Source organism: Lissotriton helveticus, chromosome 6 (assembly GCF_964261635.1).
Source record: "Lissotriton helveticus chromosome 6, aLisHel1.1, whole genome shotgun sequence".
Taxonomy (NCBI): domain Eukaryota; kingdom Metazoa; phylum Chordata; class Amphibia; order Caudata; family Salamandridae; genus Lissotriton; species Lissotriton helveticus.
In genome coordinates this window covers 1,337,383,521-1,337,409,878 of record NC_136067.1, presented here as the reverse complement: position 1 = coordinate 1,337,409,878, position 26,358 = coordinate 1,337,383,521, and positions in this window count along the sequence as shown.

Here is a 26,358-nt window from a genome sequence, read left to right as displayed (position 1 = left end):
GTTTACTCAAGACCAGTGGGTATAACAAAAGTTTCTAGTACTATCGAGGAACTAGCGCTGTTCTTGAGTACTTTCCCCCAGGGTATCCCGTATGTGGTTGGGGGAGACTTCAATTGCCAATTTGAGCCCCTCCCACTATTCCTAGAAGGTACAACCAATGAGGAAGACGAACAATGGGGAATCCCGAAACCGGTTGGCCCACCAGTGAACTCCTGGTCGCCATTAGCAACGCAAATTACTTGTCTGACCCTAGCAAATTCTCTTAGGGCCTGCAACGGCCGGGTAAGTGGTGACATTCCACCTAAACCGACCTTTAATAAAATGGGGCATAATTCAAGATTGGATTACATACTTGTGGGAATGTCCGAATGGGCCAGAATTGTGAATTTCAATGTAATTCCTCGAGCCGACAGCGATCATAATGCGCTGATTCTAAAAATTTCGGTTCCGGGTGTCACTATCCAAATACAGGATGGCGATGATTGTATGGACTCAAGAACGATCTTATCTACTAACCGGCGTAGAGTTCGCTGGCCCAAAATTCTTGGAAATCCTAAGGATATCCAGAGGTTGTATGCAAAAGTTGCTCTAGTCTTGGAAAAGGTTGACAACCTTATACACAATCCTGTCACGTCTGAGGAGACCTATAGAGAACTCAGTGTACTTCATCTAGAGTTGTGTAGCACCTTAGCTGATGTTCTGAATCCTGAGCAGAGGCAACGCAAAGGAAAAGCCAGGGGGACACGTGCCTCATGGTACAAGGCTGATCTACTAGCGGCTATGAAGCAACAGTACAATAATTCCTTGGTCAGAACCAAGAGGAAGGAGTACAAAAATCTCATCTCTAATGCAAAGATCGAATGGGATTATGGTAACTGGGCAGAAATGATAGATGCTCTAAAGTTCCGAGATGCCAGGAAATTCTGGCAGATTGTTAAAAATGGCTCGGCTGATCCCACCCCGGCAGTAGAGGCCAATATCGCACCTAGCGTGTGGGAGGATCATTTCCGATCCCTGTATACTGAGGCTAATATAGATTTTACCCGGGTTCAAGATGACTCGACGGTAGACATGACCCCCACACCAGTTCTGGATATGGATAAATTTACCTTGGCAGAAGTAGGGGCAGCTATTGCTAGACTTGCCTCAGAAAAAGCCCCCGGGCTGGATAAACTCACTGGTGACTTATTTAAAAACGAACCCATAATCTGGGCTCCATACCTACAGGTTTTATTTAACGAAATTCTGGAGGGGATGCCGGTGCCTGCTACTTGGCTGGGGGCAGAGATTGTTCCAATCTTCAAGAAGGGTTCTTCTCTGCTCCCAGCCAACTATAGGCCTATTAGTTTAATAGACGTCCCCCAAAAGATTTTTGCCAGGTTGATTCTGGACCGTTTATTAGAATGGATGCAAGACCATTCAGACCTGAGCCCATACCAAGCGGGTTTCAGGAATAAAGTGTCCACCGTAGACCAAGTCTTTTGACTTGCTATTATATTCTGGAAAACGGTACAGTTGGGGGGTGGCAGCCTCTATACTGTATTCGTTGACCTGCGAGCAGCTTTCGGCCTGGTACCTCGTAGGAAACTCTGGTCCGTGCTCTCCGGCTTAGGGGTGCCACAACATCTCTTAACTATGATTATCAGACTACACATTGGTAACTACGCCCAGGTCAGATGCGGCAGGGCGGGCATATTGTCCAACAAATTCCCCGTTGACAGGGGGGTCAGGCAGGGCTGTGTAATACGGGGTGATTGCGCACCTGAATGGGGTTGAGTATACTGATGCACCCAAACTTGGAGGCAGCAGGGTGCCCGCAATTATGTTCGCGGATGACACCCTGCTGCTCTCCAAGTCTCCTATGGGGATTCAGCGGGTTCTCAATGGTTTCGAGGCATTTTGTAAAGATCATGGCCTTGAGATCAACGCTTTGAAGACCAAACATATGGCCTTCAATCCCCCAAGTAGAACCCGCCCTAATCCGCACATTGGACCTAACATACTAGAGAGGGTACGAACTTTTGAGTACTTAGGAATCACCCTAAATGAAAAAATGTCATGGGCACACCAACGGGAGAAATCACAAATAAAGCTGGCCCAAATAGCAGGCGGGATCACCAAATTGGTCTCTAAGAGCAAATCTTCTTTTAAGCCGGTGGGTCCTTCCCTAGAGATCTATAGAGCACAAGCTAGGGGAGCTGTTATGTATGGAAGTGAACTTTGGGGCCACACGTGCAATCGTGATCTGGTAGTAACTGAGAATAAATTTATCAGACAGCTCCTATCACTTCCTCCAAGTACCCCCCTGCTGCCCATTAGACTTGACCTGGCCCTGAGACCTCTTGATGAAGATATGGGCCTACGGCCCCTATTATTCTGGTGCAGGATTTGGTCCTTACCAGAGCTAGCGAATTACAGGCTAGAATTACAGGAAATTCTTAACCTCCCAAACATCGGGAAAATTCCCGATGGTTAAATTATATCAAGAAAGAACTAGGGAAATTAGGGCTACCTACCTATGGTCTGACCCGCTCTCATCATGTCCCGGGGTTACACGGATGCAGCTTATTACCCAGTACCAGGAAAGCAAAATTGCTATTCACCTGCAAGGAAGCGGCCCTGGCACCTTAACGTCATCATTTTTAATAATAAAGGACAGCTATAGGTTTGAAAATGTTTTAGATACAATATCCCCAATATTAATCAGGAAATTGTATCTCCAATGGAGGCATGGCGGTCTACCATTACGGGCCTACACCAGTAATTGGGCCGAATCTTCCCCGTCTCATTGCCCAGGGTGCAAATCTGAACAGGAAACAGATTTGCACATATTGTTCTTTTGAAGTGCTTATGTGCAGGCGCGGAGGAAATGGATCGTCCCACTATGTAAAAATCTGGGTTTCTCCCGCTGCCTGCAAGCATATAGGGTCCTTAAGACCGATTTATCAGGGCATATAGTCTTTGCCCTAGCTAAATATCTGGGGATAGTCTGGTATAAGAGGAGACATCTTTTAGATGGGGATTTATGATAAATTGTTAAATTGATAACCATGATGTAGATATTTTTAGTATGCAGAATGGCTGGTCCTTATACTTGTACATTGTTTTTATATGTTTTAATGGTTGTACATATCTTAACACTTATTGTCTTAGATTTAATGTCATTTGTACCTTTTATGGCACATGATGCCAAGATGATGAAGATGATGATGATGAATTGAGATTGTACTGTTTTAAAAAACTGCTTAGTCAAGGGTATAGGAATGTTACTAAATAGGTATAAAAACAAAGGAAGAATCACCATTTTTATCACAGCTACTCAATCCTTCAGTGAAAGAGGCAATCCAACCCAGCGATCAACCCGTTGTACTAGATCCGTATACGCCCTCCCATAGTTGTCTCGTATCACAATTTCAGGATCCCGATGTACCCAAACTCCCAGGTACTTGACTGGCTCTTCTGTCCAGACTAGGGGATACTCCAGTTGAGGCGCCACCGTGACAAGCGTAAGCGGGATCAGAACAGATTTTTCCCAATTGATGTGCAATCCCGAAAAAAGACCAAATCTAATGTATTCCCGGATAACAGGTGATAAATACGTTTGTGGTTCCCAGACGTAAAGGACCATGTCGTCCGCGTATAGCGAGATGCCTACCGGCCTGTTGTTAAAACTCAAAGCAGCCGCCCTGTGGGATTGACGGATTTTGCATGCTAGAAGTTCTAAAATAATAGCAAAAAGAAAAGGAGAAAGGGGGCAACCCTGCCTGGTGCCACGCCGAATACTAAGCGGGTCAGAGGTAAGCCTTTACTCTCACTCTCCCCACTGCACCAGCATAAAGAACCTTTATCCAGTGTACAAATACAGGAGGAAAACCCATTCTGTAGAGGACAGATATCATGAAGTTCCATTCTATCGAATCGAACGCCTTTGCCGCGTCCAGCAGGATGGCCACGGCAGGCAGTTTCGGGTTAAGCACATGGAACATGGCAAATATTGTACGCGGATTCCAGGAGGTAGACCGGTCTGGAATAAATCCAGCTTGGTCCGGCAAAACTAAGAGGGGCATCAAAGGCTGTAATTTGGCGGCCAGAACTTTAGCAAGTATCTTCGCATCAAGATTAATCAAAGACAATGGGCGATATGATTCACATCGCTCCGAAGGTTTATCCTTTTTCAATAGCGTAATGATTAGGGCTTGTCTCAGAGATGGCGGGAGATAACCTAACTCGTGAGCCTCTGCATACATCGCCAATATATGTGGTGTAAGAAGATCGACGTCCTGTTTATAAAATTCAGCCGTCAAGCTGTCTGGCCCCGGAGCTTTATTATTGGGCAAGGATGTAATCGCCTCTTTAATGTCTGCCTCCTCTATGGGAAGGCTAAGGTACTTTCCATGCACATCCGATAACCAGGCACAAGCCGTGTCCGCCAAATAGTCCTGTAGCGCGGAATCAGGCACTTCCCCCGAGACCTATACAAAGATTCATAAAATGTACGAAATTGGGCCAAAATATCCCCCTGAGAGTAATGAGTATTGCCAGCATCATCTAATATATGGTTAATCGGCGGGGCATCGCCTCTATCACGAAGTCGACTGGGCAAAACCCTGCCCAGCCGGCCACCCTCACCATATGCCCTTGCCACATAATGCTTAGAGAGGTATTTTATTTCCGTTGCAGCCACTAAATTATACTCCTCTAAATATTCCCTAATGCGTGCCAGCGTGTCCGAGGAGGGGGAAGCAGCATATTGAGCCTCCATTTCCCGCAGCCGGTCCTCCAATTGACGCAGCTGGCCCCTCAAGTCACACAGAATTCCCGCCGAGGTACTTATGCACTCCCCCCTAATCGTGACCTTGAAGGCTTCCCAAAGGGTGGAAGGAATGTCAACTGTGCCCACATTCAATTCAAAGTTTTGCTCAATGGCCGCACAAATAGTCTCTGCATATACTGGGTCTAGAAGGGCGTCCGCCCTAAATCTCCAAGTGAAGGGGCGATGCAAGGTAAGCGGGACAACTAGTTTAAGTACCACAGGGTTGTGATCAGACAGGGTCCTAGGCAGTGTAAACACCTGTGCTACCCACTCATTAGCCTCTTCATTCAGTAACCAATAATCCAACCGAGACCAAGAGTTAAAAGCGGGATTGATGTGCTTGCCCTCTAGGACCCCCTCATTTTGCAACCGCCAGGCATCCATCAACCCCATCTCTTCCATAAACTCCCGAACACACTGCGCCACTTTCACCATACGAGCACCCACAGATACTGATTTGTACAACTGTGGATTGAGGTGTGTGTTAAGGTCTCCCCCAAACAGAAGCGCAGCCTCTGGCCATGTGCGCAACACATTAAATAATTGCAAGAATGAGGTCGGATCATAAGTCACTGGCCCATACACATTCACAAGGGTTACCAACACCCTCCCCAATTTTCCGTGTACCATCGCCCTGCGGCATTCCCTATCTGTGCATGTGTGGATAGGTTGAAACGGGATCCCCTTCTTAATAAGAATAATAACACCTCTTGCATACGTGAAATAAGAGGAGGCCAAACGATGGGACGCCCATCTACGGGCCACTGAGCCTTCCGTGTGAGTGCTTAAATGAGTCTCCTGTAAAAAATCAAGATGGATGTTATGCCTATCTAAATGCGCCAATAGTTGTCTTGTTTTCTTGGGTGTATTAAGGCCACGAACATTCCATGTAATGCAGTTATACTGTTCACCTGCCATCTCTAGTACCTTGCTGCAGTCCTAGATATGCACCGACCCAAAATACCTTGTACATGTCCACATGCGTTTCACGCTCTCCACACGCGCCATTGCCAACTATCCAAAGCAGTATACAGGAAGGAGTACTCGCTGCTCAACCCCCCCCCCCTCCAACAGGCCCAACATACAGGACAAAAGAAGCAATCCCCTTACCTCCACCCACTTTGGCAACCCCAACCCGCCAAAGACACAATCCCTCCTACCCCACCTCCCACAACAAAACTGAAATACACTCATCTGTCGGGTACTGCCCAACGGGGGACGCAGCGGCCCACACCCACTCCCTACATGAAGAGTGAAGGGGGCCGCCGTTCAAGTATGTAAGCACCCACCCCGCTGACCACTCCGCCTCAATGTCTAAGTAATCCCTTCTCTAGGGAACAAACATCAATTAAGGTCTGTCTTGTACAACAGGTCCTTTAGCAGATATCTTGCATCAGAAACCCCCTTCATACAGAGCATATAACACCAGGCACCCAGCCACTTGACGTAGAGGAAAAAATACCAGAGCTGCTAGATATACAACTGATCCCATCTTTAATTGGTGCAAAAACAGGAAGACATCAAGAGGAACCATAACCAAGGCCCCAAACCACCCAGAGCACACAATGTTTCAAAGCCTATCCCCCCCTTACTGTTCAGTCATCAACATCAGACGTGTGTGCAGGCGATTTGCGTCTCCGTCGCAAAGATCTGGCATGCTCCATCGCCTGCTTGGGATTAGTGAAGATTTTCCCGCCATCTGGTTCGCCAATGCGGAGCCTCGCTGGATATAGCATGGCGTATAGGATCTGTTCTTTCTGTAGCACTTTCTTGACACTCTGGAACTCCTTTCGCGCCGCTTGTACCTGAGCCGTAAAATCTGGATAAAAGGACAGCACATTGCTTTGGTAGGTAATCGTGCCCTTCTGCCTGGTTAGTCGCAGGACTGTATCGCGATCTTTGAAATTCAGTAGACGGGCGATTATAGGGCGCGGTGCTGACCCCGGAGGAGGACGCGCCGCCAAGGATCTATACGCGAGCTCAACAGCAAACTTAGGCGACAACTCATCGGGTCCACAGATTGCACGCAACATGGTTTCCATATAGTCTTCCAGGCGCCCCACATTCGTTGATTCTGGAAGGCCTAAGACGTGAATGTTGTTGCACCTCGACCGCGCCTCAATGTCCTCATTCTTTGCCTGTATAACTTAGAGGAGTTTGGTCATGTCCGTTGTTTTTGCTGCCACTTGCTGTAGGCCGTCCTCCATGTCTGATATTCGCTGTTCAGCCTCCCCCAGTCACGCCGCCTGTTTGTCAAGTTTCGCCGAGAAATGGTCCATTCACCTATTGAGGGCCTCTATCTTGCCATCTATGGCTTGCAAACTGGCCTGGATGGCAGCAAGGGACTTTCCAGTGCCGTGGGGCCCTGGGAGGCCGCCTCAAGTTCAGAATCGGAGGCCGCATCCTGGGGGGGCTTGCCACCCTTGCGCAATTCAAAGGTGAGGCATGGCTGATCTTGTCTGGCTTGCCCATCTTGCACAATCAACAGAATCAGGGATTCGATTGTTGGCACACTTCCAGCGCCAAGAAGCCAGTCCCAGCACGGCAGCAGGTCCAGCAACTCCCCAGCAGCAGACAGAGCTCTGTAACAATAGCCCCCACAGTAGAGGCAATGAGCTCCCCTGGTGTGACAGAAAGTCCCCGAACAGCACAGAGCTGGTCTCCTCAAGGTCAGACAGTCCTCAGCAGTCTCTTAGTGTGCCACCAGTTACACTAAACACCATTGGCGCAGCTCCCAAAGCAAAATGGGGGGGGGGTGTCCAGCAATATATGCCACAGGTAGAGCCAGCCCAAGCGCCTCACTGGCACCGATGTCTCCACAGCAGGCAGGCCCAGCCGCCGCCAACCAGCCTCCAGTACCAGGCAGTCCAACCTGTCCCCAGGAAAGGCCTCCAGATATTCTTCGCCGCGATCGCACACCCCCGACCTCTCCACCTGCCACAGCTGCCGCTGCTCCCAGATGCTGAATATTGCCGCTTACCAGAGGGCAGTCTGTGAAGTCCCAAAACGCGGGAAGGCAGCTCCATCAATAGTTCCAGTAGCGCGGCCTACCTGCGGCCTAGTGCATCAGCCGGAGCCGGCCCCTCGCGTGATCCGGCGGCCCCGTGCACCGCAGCCGTCCTACACACTTTCCCTGCAAGTGACAGGGTCCCGCCGCAGCCGCACTTATCTGTCCCGCAGGTTTTCTCCGATCGCTGCCACCCTCCACCTCGCCTCCTGATGTGCTCCGCACCTCACCAGCACTGCCCGCCACGCAGGGCGATCTTTATCAGTTGAGCCGCGCACCACCACGGCCCAGGCGGCGTGCAGCTCACGGCAGCAGCTGGTCCTCGTGGTTCACAATAGTGCCCCAAAGATCAACAAGGCACCTCAATCAAACGGCTGTGATGTCAGCTAGTCCACCCCAGAATATAGAAGCGCGGATGGCGCAGTACAGGCAGCATAATGCAGGATGGAAAAACGGCGGCCGGCAGAGCAGCACTACAGTGCAGCAATCTTGCCGAACGCCAGGCCACGCCCCCCCATGGACAAATGTTTGCATTGGCCCACACACCACCTAACAGTTACAGGAAAGAGGAACTACCTGCTGTCCAGTGAAATTATTAGGGCCCGGAGAGTGGGATGGTTGGGCGGCTCTATCAAATATATTGAGGGTGTCTGTGTGGTGGTAAATTTCAACAATGTATACGTGGTAATTTACTTTTAAACAGATTATACTCCTACCCCTGGAACCTTTTTTTACAAGCAGGGCCCAATACAGGGCAGAGATCAGAGGCAAAGAACAGGCCCCTAAATGAGTCACAAAGGGAGTCATAGTAGCATTGTGGGTGTGGAGCTTAACAATTGATGTGCTGCCCTCTCAGATCTGGAAACCTGCACCTGACTAACCTCTCCTCTTACTGAGATTACCAACTTTACAGACAACTCAGTCCCTACAATACAGGAAAGCACGCCAAGTCCCCAATTTTTGAGTATGGCCAGCACTAGTAAGGCCACATTAGCTTTCTGGAACGTCTCAGGAATTGCCCCAAAGCTAGGCAATGCACTGTGGCCCAAACTTTGGTATCCCCTGGAGGTCATTTGCTTTCAAGAAACATGGGCCAAGAAGCCCGTCTTTGTTTTGGGTTACCAGTCTTTTTATACAGCTACAGTAGACTCAGTGTCAGGTAGGGCGAAGGAGGGATTATTAACCCTAATATCTAACACCTTCCCCCTGCAAGTAAGGATGTTCGGATCCCAGAACAATTATTTCCACATGCTTTTACTGGAAGGTATAGATGATAGACCCTGGCTTTTAATGAACTTTTATGACAACGAAACTGGGGGCTGCATGAAGCTAGTGGTAGACAAACTAAGGAGCTAGATAAAATAAACTCTTCTTCAAAAAAGGGCCCACCAAACATTATCTGGGTGGGGAATTTTAACACTCACCATTGTAAGTACAAAGAGGCCACGGTGTGCGGCTCGAAGATTACCAGGGCAATTCCCTCCTTCATTTCACCCATAATGATTACGGTGACTGCTTAAACAGTCTCCTCTACATAAGAAACGTGGGGATAATAAATAACACAAATGCGGGAAATATAGGGAAAACATGTAGGAGGATTAATTATGAGTCCACTATTGACTTCATCCTAGTCTCCTCTACAATAGATGGGAAAGTCACCCAAATAGCTATACTACTTCCTGTTACAGTGACCACGCAATCCTACTTAGCCACCTAAGCATCCCCCATAAGTTGAACAAACAACAACAGGTAGTAGGAAACATCTCGCTAACCAGGAAAAACGGGTACCAACTGAAGTCGGTGCAGGTGGTGAAGCAGAATCTAGCAGCTGTACTCATAGCACAAACAAGGGTTGATATTTTATTATGTCTGTCCGAGGAGTCCGCCTCAGCAATATTAGTCTCCGAGTTCAGAGCCTTGACACAGAAAATAAAAGACGCATTGACCGGTCCCAAGTCCGGAAACGGTCCAAGGGCCAGAGGATGGGTTGACTCCCCATGCTCGTCAGCTAGAAGAGCCCTTGTTAATGCTATTAAAAACCCATCCGAGAGATCCAGTAGAGATAAGAATGTGACGTAGAGACTATAAGACCTCTAGAAATAAATGAGAGCAGAACATTAGGGAGAAAGCTTGGTATGATCTCCAACAGGCTGTTAACTCAGGCAGTAGCAGCGAGCTCTAGAAAGTCATAAACACTCCCTATTTTAAAGATCCAAAATATTCGTCCTTGGACGTACACGTAAGTGAGGAGGCATGGGTGGGTTACTTCAAAGGTATCTGTGGCTCTGATATCACCCCGCCCCCAACAGCTGAAGTAAGTCACACACCACAAGGTATTTTAAAATGCTCACTTAGTGAAGTCATAAAAGGGTTGGAGGCCTGTGTCCCAGGGAAGGCACAGGGCCAGATGGGGTGCCGATCGACCTCTTTCAAAACAATTATGATCTGTGGGCTCCCTTATTAACCAACGTATTTAACAGTACATTGATAGAGGGCCCTCCACCGTCTTGGAATCACAGTATAATAGTGCCAAGTTATAAGAAAGGGGATAGAGGCAGCCCTAAGAACCACAGACCTCTCTCCCTACTGGATACCACGGCCAAGCTCATGGGCCGGTTCTTACTGGCCAGACTGTAGGACTGGGCCCAGGAACATAACGTCTTGATGCAGGCTTAATATGGCTTCCAGAGGGGGAAGGGGACTGTCGATCAATGCATCAACCACTCTCTCTGTATTGACAAATATACCAAAGTCAAAGGCGGGAAGATCTACATGGCCTTTCTGGTCCTGTCAGTGGCCTTTGACTGTGTATCTCACCATAAATTGTGGCCTATGATGGAGGGGATGGGGATCAACCCACTAATACTTTGGTTAATCCGACAGCTATACACCAATGCCACCGCCTGTGTCCGGTATGGTATCAATGAGGAGTGCACACGTTCATTTAAGATCGAGAGAGGGGTCAGACAGGGCGGCATCCTTGCCCAGTTTCTTTTTCCATCTACACAAACGGGATGGAGGCTGCCCTGACTGGCTCCCCGGGACGTGCCCATCTTTGAAAGCACTCAATTCCCAATATTGGCATACGCCAACAATGCTGTCTTAATCGCCAGGACAGGGGTAGCTCTGCAAGGCTTAATAACATCATATGCCTCATTCATGGCCTCATTAGACCTAATGGTGAACTAATCAAAATCCTTCATCATCATGTTGTGTTTTTTTCTACAATATTTATGAAGCGCACTGTTACTTAGAAATAGGGTGTCCATACCCTGTTGATTATTTTCTGCGCATTCAGTATTTGCCCTCTGCGTGTTCTTTCCGGAGAAGTGGTATGGTGGATTTAGGGTAAACAGATATGGAGATAGGGCTGTTATTTTCAATATCAATTTCAATTGTCATTTTCAGTTTTCAATGTCGTAAATGTTTCCTGTGTATGAGACTGCAGACTGAGTTTCTATGGCCTGTTACAGCAGATGTTTTATTGGGAAGCTTGGAAAAAAGTGTTAGTTATTGTATGTAAACTAAATGGTCAGCTGTGGTTTCACATCCCAAACAGTAACCACTTTTCTTTTTATATGATATTCCACGAACAAGGTAATTAATTCCACCTAGCAGAGAACAGCTCATCGAGTAACACTCTCCTTCCAGAGTGTTGCATTATGTCTATGTGTGAGGGTGTGATGGCTTGGAATGGAAATATACATTTGCTGGTACTCACTGTCCCAGGACTCTGCTACTGGGAAATGTTGGTAACCTTTCTTTCAAATTAATAAGTCCAGTTACTCGGTACCTGCACATTAAGTAAGATAGCTATTTCCCATAAATACTAAACACATTTCTTTTTTAACCACATTTAAATATATAAGATTTGAACTGCTAAAAGGGCCAAATGAACCTTGATTTACCATCTTGGTACATGTTCAGTGCTAATCCCCACCAGTTCCCCCCCCCACCTTTCATTTTTATTTTGCTATAACCCAACCTCACTAAATATCTTAGCTCAAATCCTTGTTCAAGGGATTATTGGTTTAACTATTATTTGTAACACCTGGGTGTAGTGTTATTATTTTGGGAAGTGCTCTCAAAATCCGCATGAAGGGTCTTGCTATAAAACCTTAACCAAGTTTAAAGCACTGCTTTAGGTACAATGAGAAGAGAAGGCTAATTGCCTCCCCTTGCATATGCAGATTCTCTGTACTTAAATCAGCCAAAACAGCTCCCGGTTCCTCTGAAAGCAAAGCAGACTGGAAAGGTGCAGATGGACTTTGCAGTTAAGGCTCTGTAGGAATGCTACTCCGAACCAAAACAGTTGTAATCCACAAGGTAATTATGATATAATAAATGGGAATCTGCAATCTCTATATAAATGCACATCTCTAATTTCTTCATTATCCACGCCTAGGGACTCACTCTGTAACCAATTATATAAAGAAAAGACATCAGAACTTGACTTCGATAACTTATTGCTCTCGTTCTGACGTCACAATGCCTTCTGTCAGAGCCAGCAATCGAGGTGAAAGGTGGGCCAGGCCACGGAGCACCTTTTTAAAGCAATAAATATGAAACGTTGCTTTTCTTCTGCTCTATTTATCTAGTTTACAATGGGTAGCACAACAAAACATGATTATGTTTGTACTATTTAGATAATTAGAGAAATGCTAGAATCTTTCTGCATGTTTCTACATTTTACATTTCTACAGTTATGCAGATTTTTATAAAACATGTTTAAAAAAACAACTGATTTGTATTGAACTGTTTCTAATATCTTTTTGCAACAAATATCTAACAGGTATTCGATGTATTCCATTTTGCTCTAGTGGTTCTGTTTTTATTCTTTGTTTGCAAACAAGCTCTCGCTTTCTCAAAGACCTACATACCTAGGTTTTAAGTGGTTTGTGGGAAATGTGATGGCGTGATCATGTATTATATGACATAAAGTACCCCCTGACGTACATGACAAGGATATTGCAAGTCACCTCGCAGTTTCATAACCTTATAAAGGAACTCGGCCTTTGGCTCCGCTCCTCTATGTGGTTATGGAACTTCTTTGGATTTGCAATATCCTTATTATGTACAGCAGGAGGTACTCTATACCTTATATATTGCTTCTGAGGTGGTTGTCGAAAAGACTCCATGTTGTACAGTGATGCATAGCCTGCACACTCCCATGAAGTGCTGGCATCCCTGTGCTCCAAGCCTTTATTTCCAGTCTACAGTATACCTGTGCCAGGTACCAAGATCATTCTTGCGTTTAACGGATTCAACATCACACCAAACCAGGAAGTAGCACACATAAAATGCTCCTCCCTTCTTAACGACTAACAACAAAAGTTTCACCATGCCCACAGGCACGTGACATAATGCCCATACTTTCTGGCACCTAACATAGTGTCTGACAAACACCTCAGCCAAAAGCACTTCTCCTGATTAAGTCCAAGATGGAGTGCATTACCCTTTTAACATGGACTGCTATTGCAGATGCAGTTATTATACTTTTAGTCTAGTTTCTATTGTATGGCCTCTTTACAGAAGTAATGTAAACCAACAGGAGTTTGTGCACAGTTTCCAAAGACACTTGTAAGATCGTAACATACAATCAAACTGTTTTGCATAATATTGCTCCTACTATTTTACTCACGTGATATGTTCAGAAAAACGTATTGTGCAGGCCAAATACAGATTACAAGCTGGTGAGGCTAGGCCCAGCTCCCCTGCGATCCACTATGGCTCCTCTTCCACTTACTACATATAGAAGTGAAGGGAAAAAGTAGGGGAAGTCCTAGTGGATACAGAAACCACATTATGTTTCTGAATTGGGAGGAACATCATATACGCAGGAATCTGTCCATGTTTCTGGCTCTGCATGGAGGGGATGTCCTAAGTGAGAGCATCCTGCTACTCTGACATGCAAGAACATGTTTGTTAGTGCATGAGCAAGGCCAACTGCAGAAGGCATGAGATGACAATCGGGCTATTAATATTGCGTAATTGGACCTTACGACAAACTCCTGATACCAGAGGGTATCATTAGGCTACCATTTTTGTAGGTAATTTGGCTGTGACCGGAAGGTACACGCTGGTCAAAAATATCAGTTTGCTCTAAACCAATATTATTGTTAGACTTTATATTAAAAAAACTGGAAGGCCTAGCTCCATTGTTCTCGATTGAAGTAAGCCATAACTTGAGAGAATGATCTAACCATAGAATGTGCTTCTTTTATGATGACTACAACTTAAATCTAAATTACTAATATGTGGTCAGCATTTAATAGCAAGCTTTTAGGTCCGGTCTGGGGAGCGCATGCGCTGCTCTGCAAGGCATGCTGGATTGAGGTAGGGACTTGAAGCTACGCCCACTTTCCACCCACATTTTTAATTGGCTTGTGTCATTGTCCACTGTAAACTGTGGCTGTTCATTGGTAAAAGGCTTAGAAGTCCCTCCTTACTACTGCCTTGTCTCATTTTGTAACCTCCCATGGCGACACCAGGAGTTATGTGTGGTATTACTTGGTAGGCTTATGTAGGAGAGTAGGGTCTGCAATCCTATGATCACCCAGATTTTTGCTTTTTGCTTCACTGGTTTACGACTTTCCCTGGCTGTGGGCCTGCTAATCAGACCCACAGCCTAGCTGTTCTCTCTAATCCAATTGTACCCAGGTACTGAATTGGCACTGGGCCCTTTCAAGTCCCTGTACCCAGGGCTGAGGTGCACCCAGAAGTCTCCCAGGGGCTGCAGCATGCATTATGCCACCCCTGGGCTGACTAACTAAATCAGACACAACTGGCTGCTTGACAGCTGGGGCAGAGTGGTGTACTCACCCTCTGTTGTAGATATAGTATTCCTATATCTAAACCTAAATGGACACACAGATCTCCTATCAGTCACTCCTATGGCAGGCCTTAACAATCCTGAAGGCAGAGTGCTTGGAATCGTGTGAGATGGTGCTCTGGCATGAGCTGAGCCTGTCTGCGGCTTTCGGGATCCATCCCTTAGCCGTTTCCATGATATCGCATACCATATACTCTTAAGTGCATTATAATCCTCGCGGTCATATGCCAACTCTGGTATCGCTTTATCAAAACATGTCGAGTAAGGTGTCATACGAATTGGAATACTAACCCCTCGCCAATTCTGGTGACGGGGTTAGCATTCCACCCTTATAGAGGGACACGACATGTATGTAACCTGTAACCCCGGTTAAAGTCAGACATAGCCTCAGCTCCACAAAATGGATGCTGCCACCGAGACACAAGTCTGCCCTCCTGCTGCTGTGAGTCCTCCCAGAGCAGGAGGCAAGGACAAAGGGTTTCCTGTCAGGGGCGGTGCCAGCACCGTCCCAGACAGGATTTTGTGTATCCTAGGTAGGCAGGGCTTTAGAGGAAGGTGACTGCAAGTGGCACCCCGGTGCTCACTGTGCATAGGCCGGCTGAAACCAGTTCCAGGGGCACTCCAGCCCCTGGCCTGGGGAAAGCCCGCCAAAGGAGAGGGGTGTAACCACCCCCCTCCTGGTCCCACCCATAGGGCAGGACTTAGTCGCGTGCCAGCCCCTTTTTGCAGGATAAAGGTAGGAACTGGCCCCCTTCCAAATCAGATCATCTTTGAATCCTGAACCAACTTTCTACAAGAAGGAACTCAAGACTCTTCCTAAGATTTCTCCCTTGTGACTAAGGAGTAGTCACCCTGCAGCAGCAGGCACCAACCAAGCATCGCGGTTTGTTGCCAGTCTCTCCTTCGAATCAAGACTGCTCCAGCACGACGAGAACCGGCTTCCCTGGCACCTCTGACCTCAACCTACATCATCAGCCCAGCTGTGATCCGTGGGTGTGACGAGACCTCGAGGGACCGGCCATCTTCAGAACTGCACGACGCTTGTCCAGCACAACGCCTGAGTGACCCTCGACTGAGTGCCTTGGGGTAACGGAAGCCCCGACCCTGAGCAGCTCCAGCACCGAAGTCCAGCCCCCCTGCATCCACGAGATCGGCGTGGGGCCCTTCTGCTTTTTGCTGCTCACCACGTTGTCCAGGTCACTTGCCCGTTGGCTAGTGGCCCCCTCACGACGCTCCACGACAACTAACACTGCTGGTCTGGTTGCTCCAGACTAGCCCGTGCTTCCCTCCAAAAGAGGAGCACCCGGGACCCTCCTGGTCCCCTCAAGACGCCATTTTAGGTCCACCGCGTGGGCCTTGCATTTGCCAAGACTTGTTGCCCAATCCTGGGTCCAGCGACGTCGACAGCAAGAACCTTCGTGGGACAGCTCGCACCTCCATCCTGGTCACCGACAACGCCTCCTGGTCCGAGAGACTGCAGAGCCCAGCAGCGCCCACTCACCTGACTGCGGTGACTTCGCCCGGTGCCATCCTGGTGCCCACTTAATCACTGGCTAGTGATTCAAGAACTTGGTCCCCTCTGCTTTCAGGTTTTCTTCTTCCCGGATCCAGGCTTGGATCTCTTCAAACTTTTCTTCACTGGCCGCCTGCCAGCAACTTCTTCTTCAGGCTCCTGGTCCGTCAACGTGGGTTTCCGACGCAACTTGAACCCTATGCAGCCGCAGCCCCTGGGCTAGGTAAATCCAGCACTCCGGTGCCCCAGCATAGTCCAACACTCCAAGTGTTCGGATCCACTCCCGTTTTCGTCTCAGCTAGTCGGGTTCGCCCGAGAACAGTAACTTTGTGAGTTCTAGCTTCCATAGACTTTTTCCCGCCTTACGCGTGAGAGTTCCCACTCTGCACACGACGTCCACAGGCCTCCTGCAACTAATCTAAGTGTTTAGCATTGTAGGACTAGCGTTTCTAAAGTCTATGAGAATAGTTACTTACCTGCTAGTAATTCGCATTCCACTTTTGTAATATATGGTTTTTCGTGCCCCTAGGGCATTTGTGTAAATTGTGCGACTTAAAGTATTTTCGTAAGAGTTTTGTATTGTGCTTAGCTCCCTGACTCATAAAGAGTTCAGGGTAGACTTGTTAGAAATAAATATACATTTATTTTCATAACAACTTGTGTGGTATCCTTTCACTGGGTGTTCAAGGGATAATGTGATGGTAAAACAGCTGGCTTAACACGCCCTCTAGAGTCTTAGCCTTAGACTGCTCGTATCCATGCTACTAGGATAGCTGGTCTATAAGGTTGACTTACAACCAATCATCAATAAGGGTTGTTTGGACTGATACATAGTGATCACTAGAATAGTGAGCACTGCATATCAGGCCAACTTCTCACATTGGTGGCAGCGGTGGGATTTGAGCTTGCTGTTGTTTTACCACACATATCCTAAGAATATCTTGTGAAAGATCACATAAGTACTAAAGGTACATATAACTTAGCTTAGAATACTCTGAGTTCTACTGAACCAGCTGTTGTAGCTCCTAGGGCCTAGCACACCCTAAACTACAACTCTAGCAAGGGATCAGTAGGCAAACATATAGTGTAGGTAAGTGCACCACTTACACCTCACTAGAAAAGCATGTCTACCCAGGGAGAGTCCTCAGGGACCCCTCTTGTGGTGATTGACCCTCCACAGGTCAGCTCAAGATATGCAGCTCTCAATTTCCAGGAGTTGAGACACTTGTGTACCTCCAGGAAATTGAAACAGGGGGCTAACCCCACCACTCCCTTCCTGTTGGATCTCTTAGAGACCTATGATGCTAGTAAAGCATCTCAGGGAGAGGGGAATATGCCAGCCTTAGAGGGGCACCTTGGTGATCCAGACCTCCACAACACTGTAAATGCAGTTGAGGAGGAGGAGCCTGAGGAACTCTCTGGGGATGAGGTAGACAAAGGTCTTGAGGTAGTCAGAAGGCTAACTAGGGCCAACATAGACTTGCTTGGGCTAGGATCTGGGGGACCCCCAGTACTGACCCTAAGTAGGCCTAACCTTGGAGTTAGGAGAGATAGATCTCTTTCTAGGGACTCCAATAGGTCTCTGCACTCTAATGCCTCTTCTCAGAGGAGAAGGAACTCTCCCCAGAGGAGATTGACTTCCCCTCAGAGAAGGGAGCATGAAGCTAGGATGAGACAGGCTACTCTGAGGATTGAAAGGGAAGAACTTGCCCTGGCCAAAGAGAAGCTTGCCTTTGCAAGAGAGCAGAAGATGAGTGGGTTAGCTCCCACTGGTGGCAGCAATCTCCCAAGAGATAGAGAGAAGGGTTTAGACACTAAACACCTGACAAAAATAGTGCCCCCCTTTAAGCAAGGGGATGACATCCAGAAATGGATGGCTGCTTTGGAGAGGGCCTGCACTGTGCAGGGCATTCCCCAAAATCAGTGGGCAGCTATACTGTGGCTCTCCTTTGATGGTAAAGGTAGAGACAAGCTCCTCACTACAAGAGTGGAGGATGCTAATGATTACCAGGTCCTGAAAAATACACTGGTTGATGGGTTTGGTTTAACCACTGAGCAGTACAGGTTGCTGTTCAGAGACACCCAGAAAACTCAGTCTCAGGACTGGTCTGACTTTGTGGATAGTGCCACTAAGGCTTTGGAGGGCTGGTTGCTGGGTAGCAAGGTTACTGATTACACAGGATTGTATAATCTGATGATGAGAGAACAAATTTTAAATAATTGTCAGAACCAGTTGTTGCACCAGCACCTTGTTGATTCAGATCTGACCTCTCCCCAAGAATTGGGAAAGAAGGCAGACAAATGGGTCAGAACAAGGATCAAGCAGAACCAGAACCAGAACCAGGGTGGTCAGGAGAAAGCAGACCAGAAGGGTAATGCTAAGAGTGAACACAATGACCAGAAGTCTTCACCAGGTCCCCAACAAACCAAAGAGGGTGGGGGTCAGGCTTCCCAGAAGAAGAAGACTCAAGAAGGCCAGTCAAAAAGGTGGTGCCAGTACTGTAAAAGTAAGTCTCACTGGTTTAGTGAGTGCACCAAAAGAGGAGGGCAAACCTCTACCACTACAGCCCCTAAGGCAACTGCACCCCCTAGTACAGTCAGTAGTGGTAGTGCACCTCCCAAGGCATGAGTTGGGTTAACCTTGGGAACTGAGGGGTCTGACAACTTAGTTGGCACACTCACTCAGGCTGTCCTTGTCTGTACAGGGGATATGAATATGTCCCCTGATGTAAGTCCCAATACTTTGGGCAAATACAGGCAGACACCTTTAATCAATGGCAAAATGGCTCAGGCCTATAGGGACACTTGTGCCAGTGTCACCATGGTGACACCTAACTTTGTGGACCCTGGACAGATCATGCCAGGTACAGATTTCCTGGTGACCAATGCCAGCAACGTCACTACCAGTCATAGTATGGCGATTGTTGCTTTCTCCTGGGGTGGAGTGAAGGGTCAAAAGAAAGTTGTAGTCAGTTCAGACCTCCCAGTTGATTGTTTGTTGGGCAATGATTTGGAGTCATCACTATGGTCAGGAGTGGAGCAGAGGACTCACATGGAAATGTTAGGCTTGCCAGCACATGTGCTTGCTGTGACTAGGTCACAGGCCAGACGATGTCCCACTGAACAGGTGCTGGATCCTGAAAGAATGGACCAGACACCTTCCAAGAAGAAGAGCAGTAGGGTTAAGGCTTTGCCTTCCCCCTTGCCCCAGGTTGAGGATCAAGTCTCTGAGGAGGCTGATCTGAGAGAGCTGAGGGAAACTGAGCCTAAAGAACTTGAACTTGATCAAGTTGAGTTTCTGGGCTCAGGGGGACCCTCCAGAGAAGACCTGGGGAAGGCACAGTTAGACTGCCCTTCCCTTGAACCCCTCAGACAGCAGGCTGCTGCTGAGGCTGCAGGGAATGCCACAGGTGCCCACAGGGTATACTGGGAAGATGGACTCCTGTACTCTGAGTCAAGAGACCCCAAGCCTGGTGCAACCAGGAGGCTGGTCATCCCCTTGTCTCTGAGAGGTTTCCTTCTCACCTTGGCCCATGAGATTCCCCTTGCAGGTCACTTAGGTCAGACAAAGACTTGGGACAGGCTTGTTTCACACTTTCACTGGCCCCACATGAATGAGAATACCAAGGAGTTTTGTCGCTCCTGTGTCACTTGCCAAGCCAGTGGTAAGTCAGGTGGCACAACAAAGGCCCCCCTCATACCACTACCTGTGGTGGGGGTTCCCTTTGAAAGAGTGGGGATTGACATTGTTGGTCCAATGGAACCCCAGACAGCATCAGGGCACAAGTTTATACTGGTGGTGGTGGACCATGCCACCAGGTATCCTGAAGCTATTCCACTTAGGACCACTACAGCACCTGTAGTGGCAAGGGCCCTAGTTGGAGTGTTCTCCAGAGTGGGCTTCCCTAAGGAGGTCGTTTCTGACAGAGGTACAAACTTCATGTCAGGATATCTGACTGCAATGTGGAAGGAGTGTGGTGTGAACTACAAGTTCACCACACCCTACCACCCACAATGCAATGGGCTTGTTGAGAGATTCAACAGGACCCTCAAAGGGATAATTCATGGACTACCTGAAACTCCTAGGAGAAAATGGGATGTCCTGATCCCCTGCCTCTTGTTTGCTTACAGAGAGGTCCCACAGAAGGGGGTTGGCTACAGCCCTTTTGAACTTCTGTATGGGCATCCTGTAAGAGGACCCCTGTGTTTGGTGAAGGAAGGATGGGAGAGACCTCTCAAAAAGCCTGCAACCAACATAGTGGACTATGTACTTGGTCTCCGCTCCAGGATGGCTGAATACATGGAGAAGGCATCCAAAAACCTAGAGGCCAGCCAAGAACTCCAAAAAGCTTGGCATGACCAGAAGGCTGTCCTGACTGTATACCAGCCTGGGCAGAAGGTGTGGGTACTGGAGCCAGTGGCACCAGCAGCCCTCAAAGACAAATGTTCTGGGCCCCACACCATCATTGAGCAAAAGGGAGAGGTCACCTACCTGGTGGACCTTGGAACCCCCAGGAGCCCCCTCAGGGTGCTCCATGTGAACAGGCTCAAGGCATATGTCGACAGGAAGGACATGAGCTTGCTCATGGCCACAGATGAGGGACAGGAGGAAGAGAGTGACCCTCTCCCAGACCTGCTCACTCAGAATCCTGATGATGGATCAGTAGATGGTGTTGTCTTTTGTGGCAGCCTCTCTGAACATCAGCAACAGGATTGCAGGCAAGTTCTGCAATCCTTCAGACATATGTTCTCGCTGACACCCAGCCAAACTGATTGGTGTACCCATGAGGTTGACACTGGAGACAGTCTGCCTGTCAAGAGTAAAATCTACAGGCAGCCTGATCATGTCAGAGACTGCATCAAAACAGAAGTGCAGAAAATGTTGGAGTTGGGAGTCATTGAGCCCTCAGATAGCCCTTGGGCTAGCCCAGTAGTTCTAGTGCCAAAGCCTCACACCCAGGGTGGTAAGAGAGAGATGGGGTTTTGCGTAGACTACAGAGGCCTCAATGCAGTCACTAAGACTGATGCCCACCCAATACCAAGAGCAGATGAACTTATAGATAGATTGGCTTCTGCCAACTACTTAAGCACATTTGACCTGACAGCTGGGTATTGGCAAATCAGGTTAGCTGAGGAAGCCAGGCCCAAGACAGCATTTTCTACCCCTGGTGGTCATTATCAGTTTGTGGTAATGCCCTTTGGGTTGAAGAATGCCCCTGCCACCTTCCAAAGGTTGGTGAATCAACCCCTCACTGGGCTGGATGACTTCTGTGCAGCATATCTTGACGATATTGCTGTCTTTAGCTCCACCTGGGAGGATCACCTGGTCCACCTGAGGAAAGTGTTAGAGGCCCTGCAAAAGGCAGGCCTCACTATCAAGGCCACTAAGTGCCAGATAGGGCAGACACAGGTTGTATACCTGGGCCACCTTGTAGGTGGAGGCCAGGTTCAGCCACTGGAGAGTAAGATACAGGCCATCAAGGACTGGGCTCCTCCAATCACCCAGACTCAGGTTCGAGCTTTCTTGGGCCTGACTGGGTACTATAGGAAGTTTGTCAGAAATTATGGGTCCATAGTGACCCCTCTTCATGACCTGACAAGCAAGAAGATGCCAAAGAAAGTTCAGTGGACAGCAAGCTGTCAGAAGGCATTCAATGACCTAAAGCAGGCCATGTGCACAGCACCTATCCTTAAGAGTCCAGATTACTCAAGCCATTCATTGTCCAAACAGATGCTTCTGAGTTGGGTGTGGGAGCTGTTCTGTCTCGGCTGAATTTTGATGGTAATGACCAGCCTATTGCTTTCATTAGCAGGAGGCTGACCCCCAGAGAGAAAAATTGGCCAGCTATTGAGAGGGAGGCCTTTGCTGTGGTTTGGGCCCTGAAGAAGATGAGGGCCTACTTGTTTAGTACTCACTTCACCATTCAGACCGACCATAAGCCCCTCTTGTGGCTAAATCAGATGAAGGGTGAAAACCCCAAACTGCTTAGGTGGTCCATTTCCCTACAGGGGATGGATTTTACAGTGGAGCATAGACCTGGTACTGATCACAGCAATGCTGATGGGCTCTCCAGGTATTTCCACTTAGAGCAAGAAGACTCACCTGGTCAAGGTTAGTTTATTGTCCCAAAGTTTGGGGGGGGGGTCATGTAGGAGAGTAGGGTCTGCAATCCGATGATCACCCAGATTTTTGCTTTTTGCTTCACTGGTTTACGACTTTCCCTGGCTGTGGGCCTGCTAATCAGACCCACAGCCTAGCTGTTCTCTCTAATCCAAATTGTACCCAGGTACTGAATTGGCACTGGGCCCTTTCAAGTCCCTGTACCCAGGGCTGAGGTGCACCCAGAAGTCTCCCAGGGGCTGCAGCATGCATTATGCCACCCCTGGGCTGACTAACTAAATCAGACACAACTGGCTGCTTGACAGCTGGGGCAGAGTGGTGTACTCACCCTCTGTTGTAGATATAGTATTCCTATATCTAAACCTAAATGGACACACAGATCTCCTATCAGTCACTCCTATGGCAGGCCTTAACAATCCTGAAGGCAGAGTGCTTGGAATCGTGTGAGATGGTGCTCTGGCATGAGCTGAGCCTGTCTGCGGCTTTCGGGATCCATCCCTTAGCCGTTTCCATGATATCGCATACCATATACTCTTAAGTGCATTATAATCCTCGCGGTTATATGCCAACTCTGGTATCGCTTTATCAAAACATGTCGAGTAAGGTGTCATACGAATTGGAATACTAACCCCTCGCCAATTCTGGCGACGGGGTTAGCATTCCACCCTTCTAGAGGGACACGACATGTATGTAACCTGTAACCCCGGTTAAAGTCAGACATAGCCTCAGCTCCACAAAATGGATGCTGCCACCGAGACACAAGTCTGCCCTCCTGCTGCTGGGAGTCCTCCCAGAGCAGGAGGCAAGGACAAAGGGTTTCCTGTCAGGGGCGGTGCCAGCACCGTCCCAGACAGGATTTTGTGTATCCTAGGTAGGCAGGGCTTTAGAGGAAGGTTTCTGCAAGTGGCACCCCGGTGCTCACTGTGCATAGGCCGGGTGAAACCAGTTCCAGGGGCACTCCAGCCCCTGGCCTGGGGAAAGCCCGCCAAAGGAGAGGGGTGTAACCACCCCCCTCCTGGTCCCACCCATAGGGCAGGACTTAGTCGCGTGCCAGCCCCTTTTTGCAGGATAAAGGTAGGAACTGGCCCCCTTCCAAATCAGATCATCTTTGAATCCTGAACCAACTTTCTACAAGAAGGAACTCAAGACTCTTCCTAAGATTTCTCCCTTGTGACTAAGGAGTAGTCACCCTGCAGCAGCAGGCACCAACCAAGCATCGCGGTTTGTTGCCAGTCTCTCCTTCGGATCAAGACTGCTCCAGCACGACGAGAACCGGCTTCCCTGGCACCTCTGACCTCAACCTACATCATCAGCCCAGCTGTGATCCGTGGGTGTGACGAGACCTCGAGGGACCGGCCATCTTCAGAACTGCACGACGCTTGTCCAGCACGACGCCAGAGTGACCCTCGACTGAGTGCCTTGGGGTAAGAGAAGCCCCGACCCTGAGCAGCTCCAGCACCGAAGTCCAGCCCCCCCTGCATCCACGAGATCGGCGTGGGGCCCTTCTGCTTTTTGCTGCTCACCGCGTTGTCCAGGTCACTTGCCCGTTGGCTAGTGGCCCCCTCACGACGCTCCACGACAACTAACACTGCTGGTCTGGTTGCTCCAGACTAGCCCGTGCTTCCCTCCAAAAGAGGAGCACCCTGGACCCTCCTGGTCCCCTCAAGGAGCCATTTTAGGTCCACCGCGTGGGCCTTGCATTTGCCAAGACTTGTTGCCCAATCCTGGGTCCAGCGACGTCGACAGCAAGAACCTTCGTGGGACAGCTCGCACCTCCATCCTGGTCGCCGACAACGCCTCCTGGTCCGAGAGACTGCAGAGCCCAGCAGCGCCCACTCACCTGTCTGCGGTGACTTCGCCCGGTGCCATCCTGGTGCCCACTTAATCACTGGCTAGTGATTCAAGAACTTGGTCCCCTCTGCTTTCAGGTTTTCTTCTTCCCGGATCCAGGCTTGGATCTCTTCAAACTTTTCTTCACTGGCCGCCTGCCAGCAACTTCTTCTTCAGGCTCCTGGTCCGTCAACGTGGGTTTCCGACGCAACTTGAACCCTATGCAGCCGCAGCCCCTGGGCTAGGTAAATCCAGCACTCCGGTGCCCCAGCATAGTCCAACACTCCAAGTGTTCGGATCCACTCCCGTTTTCGTCCCAGCTAGTCGGGTTCGCCCGAGAACAGTAACTTTGTGAGTTCTAGCTTCCATAGACTTTTTCCCGCCTTACGCGTGAGAGTTCCCACTCTGCACACGACGTCCACAGGCCTCCTGCAACTAATCTAAGTGTTTAGCATTGTAGGACTAGCGTTTCTAAAGTCTATGAGAATAGTTACTTACCTGCTAGTAATTCGCATTCCACTTTTGTAATATATGGTTTTTCGTGCCCCTAGGGCATTTGTGTAAATTGTGCGACTTAAAGTATTTTCGTAAGAGTTTTGTATTGTGCTTAGCTCCCTGACTCATAAAGAGTTCAGGGTAGACTTGTTAGAAATAAATATACATTTATTTTCATAACAACTTGTGTGGTGTCCTTTCACTGGGTGTTCAAGGGGTAATGTGATGGTAAAACAGCTGGCTTAACACGCCCTCTAGAGTCTTAGCCTTAGACTGCTCGTATCCATGCTACTAGGATAGCTGGTCTATAAGGTTGACTTACAACCAATCATCAATAATAAGGGTTGTTTGGACTGATACATAGTGATCACTAGAATAGTGAGCACTGCATATCAGGCCAACTTCTCACAGCTTAAATTACAGCCTCCGAGCACTATTTTCTCAAATAGCTTTGTCCTGCCTGCTGTTGCAGGCAGTACACGCTCTCTCCTAACGCTTTTAAAAAAAAAAAAAATTATGGCACGCATATGCAATGCAGTAGGTTTTGCATTGGCGAGAGTTTAAGCTATTGACATTGTAAATGACAATGCCTTTTATCTATTTGTTTTAAAAACAACACATAAATAAAAGGCATTGTCATTTACAATGCCAATAGCTCAAGCTCTCTTGAATGCGAGACCTATTTCATGGCAAATGCTTGTTAGTATTTGTTCCCTTTTCCAAAGGTTGAGTCTCTTCTCCATGTCGTCCAGGCATTTGCATCTTAGAGGCTTTATAAATAATTGTACCTTTTATTTTGTGAACTATGCATGGAGCTCTATGAGGCATTTAAATGTATACTCTTGAATAGATTACTTTTGTTTAACTATTTGCATTTTTAAAGAAATTATAAAGCAATAGCTCTAGCACTTCGAGGGAAAAAGAGAATACTTTAAAATGTCAAATGTATAAATCAGGTGCGGCCTGTACGGATAGAATGGGAAATGCTGAAGTCTGGAAGATTGCATGGGGAGCAATGGGAATTAAACTAGAAAGCATTTCAGTGAAAGTTTCAAATTCATTCAGTTTTTACATTTGCTTCTAACATGATCTATTGGTGACCCACAATCAACGCAGCTATAGGCTCTAACAGCCTGATTCATCAAGCTAAATTGCAGTCGCAAAGGGCAAGATTCTCAGAATCTTGCATTTTGCGAGTGCAATTTTTGCATTTGGGATTCATCATCCCAAATGCAAAAATCGCTATTTAAGAATTCGCATATTTGCGAGGAATTGGATTTAAGGAATCTCTAATAGAGATTCCTTAAATGCAATTCATCAACCAATTAGAAATAGCGAAATCGCAATATTTGGTCTCAATTTACCACCAAGTCTGACTTGGTGGTAAATTGCGAAAATAGTGTAAAAAGCACTTTAGTGCATTTTTTTCTTTTGCATGTTACACACACACATGTCCTTTGGACATGTGTGTGCGCAACACCTGTTCAAATGTGCATTTAAGGGGTGCTACAGGGTGTCCTTTGGACACCCCTGGCACCCTTAAAATCGCTATCTTATTTGCGAGTAGCAAATTGCTACTCGCAAATAAGGGATACTCCCCATTCATTCCTATGGGCCTTTTGGCCCATAGGAATGAATGGGGAGTTATTCCTTATTTGCGAGTAGCAATTTGCTACTCGCAAATAAGGAATGTGTAGGAATCGCTATTTATTTAGCAATTCCTACATGAATACCGTTTTGCGAGTCC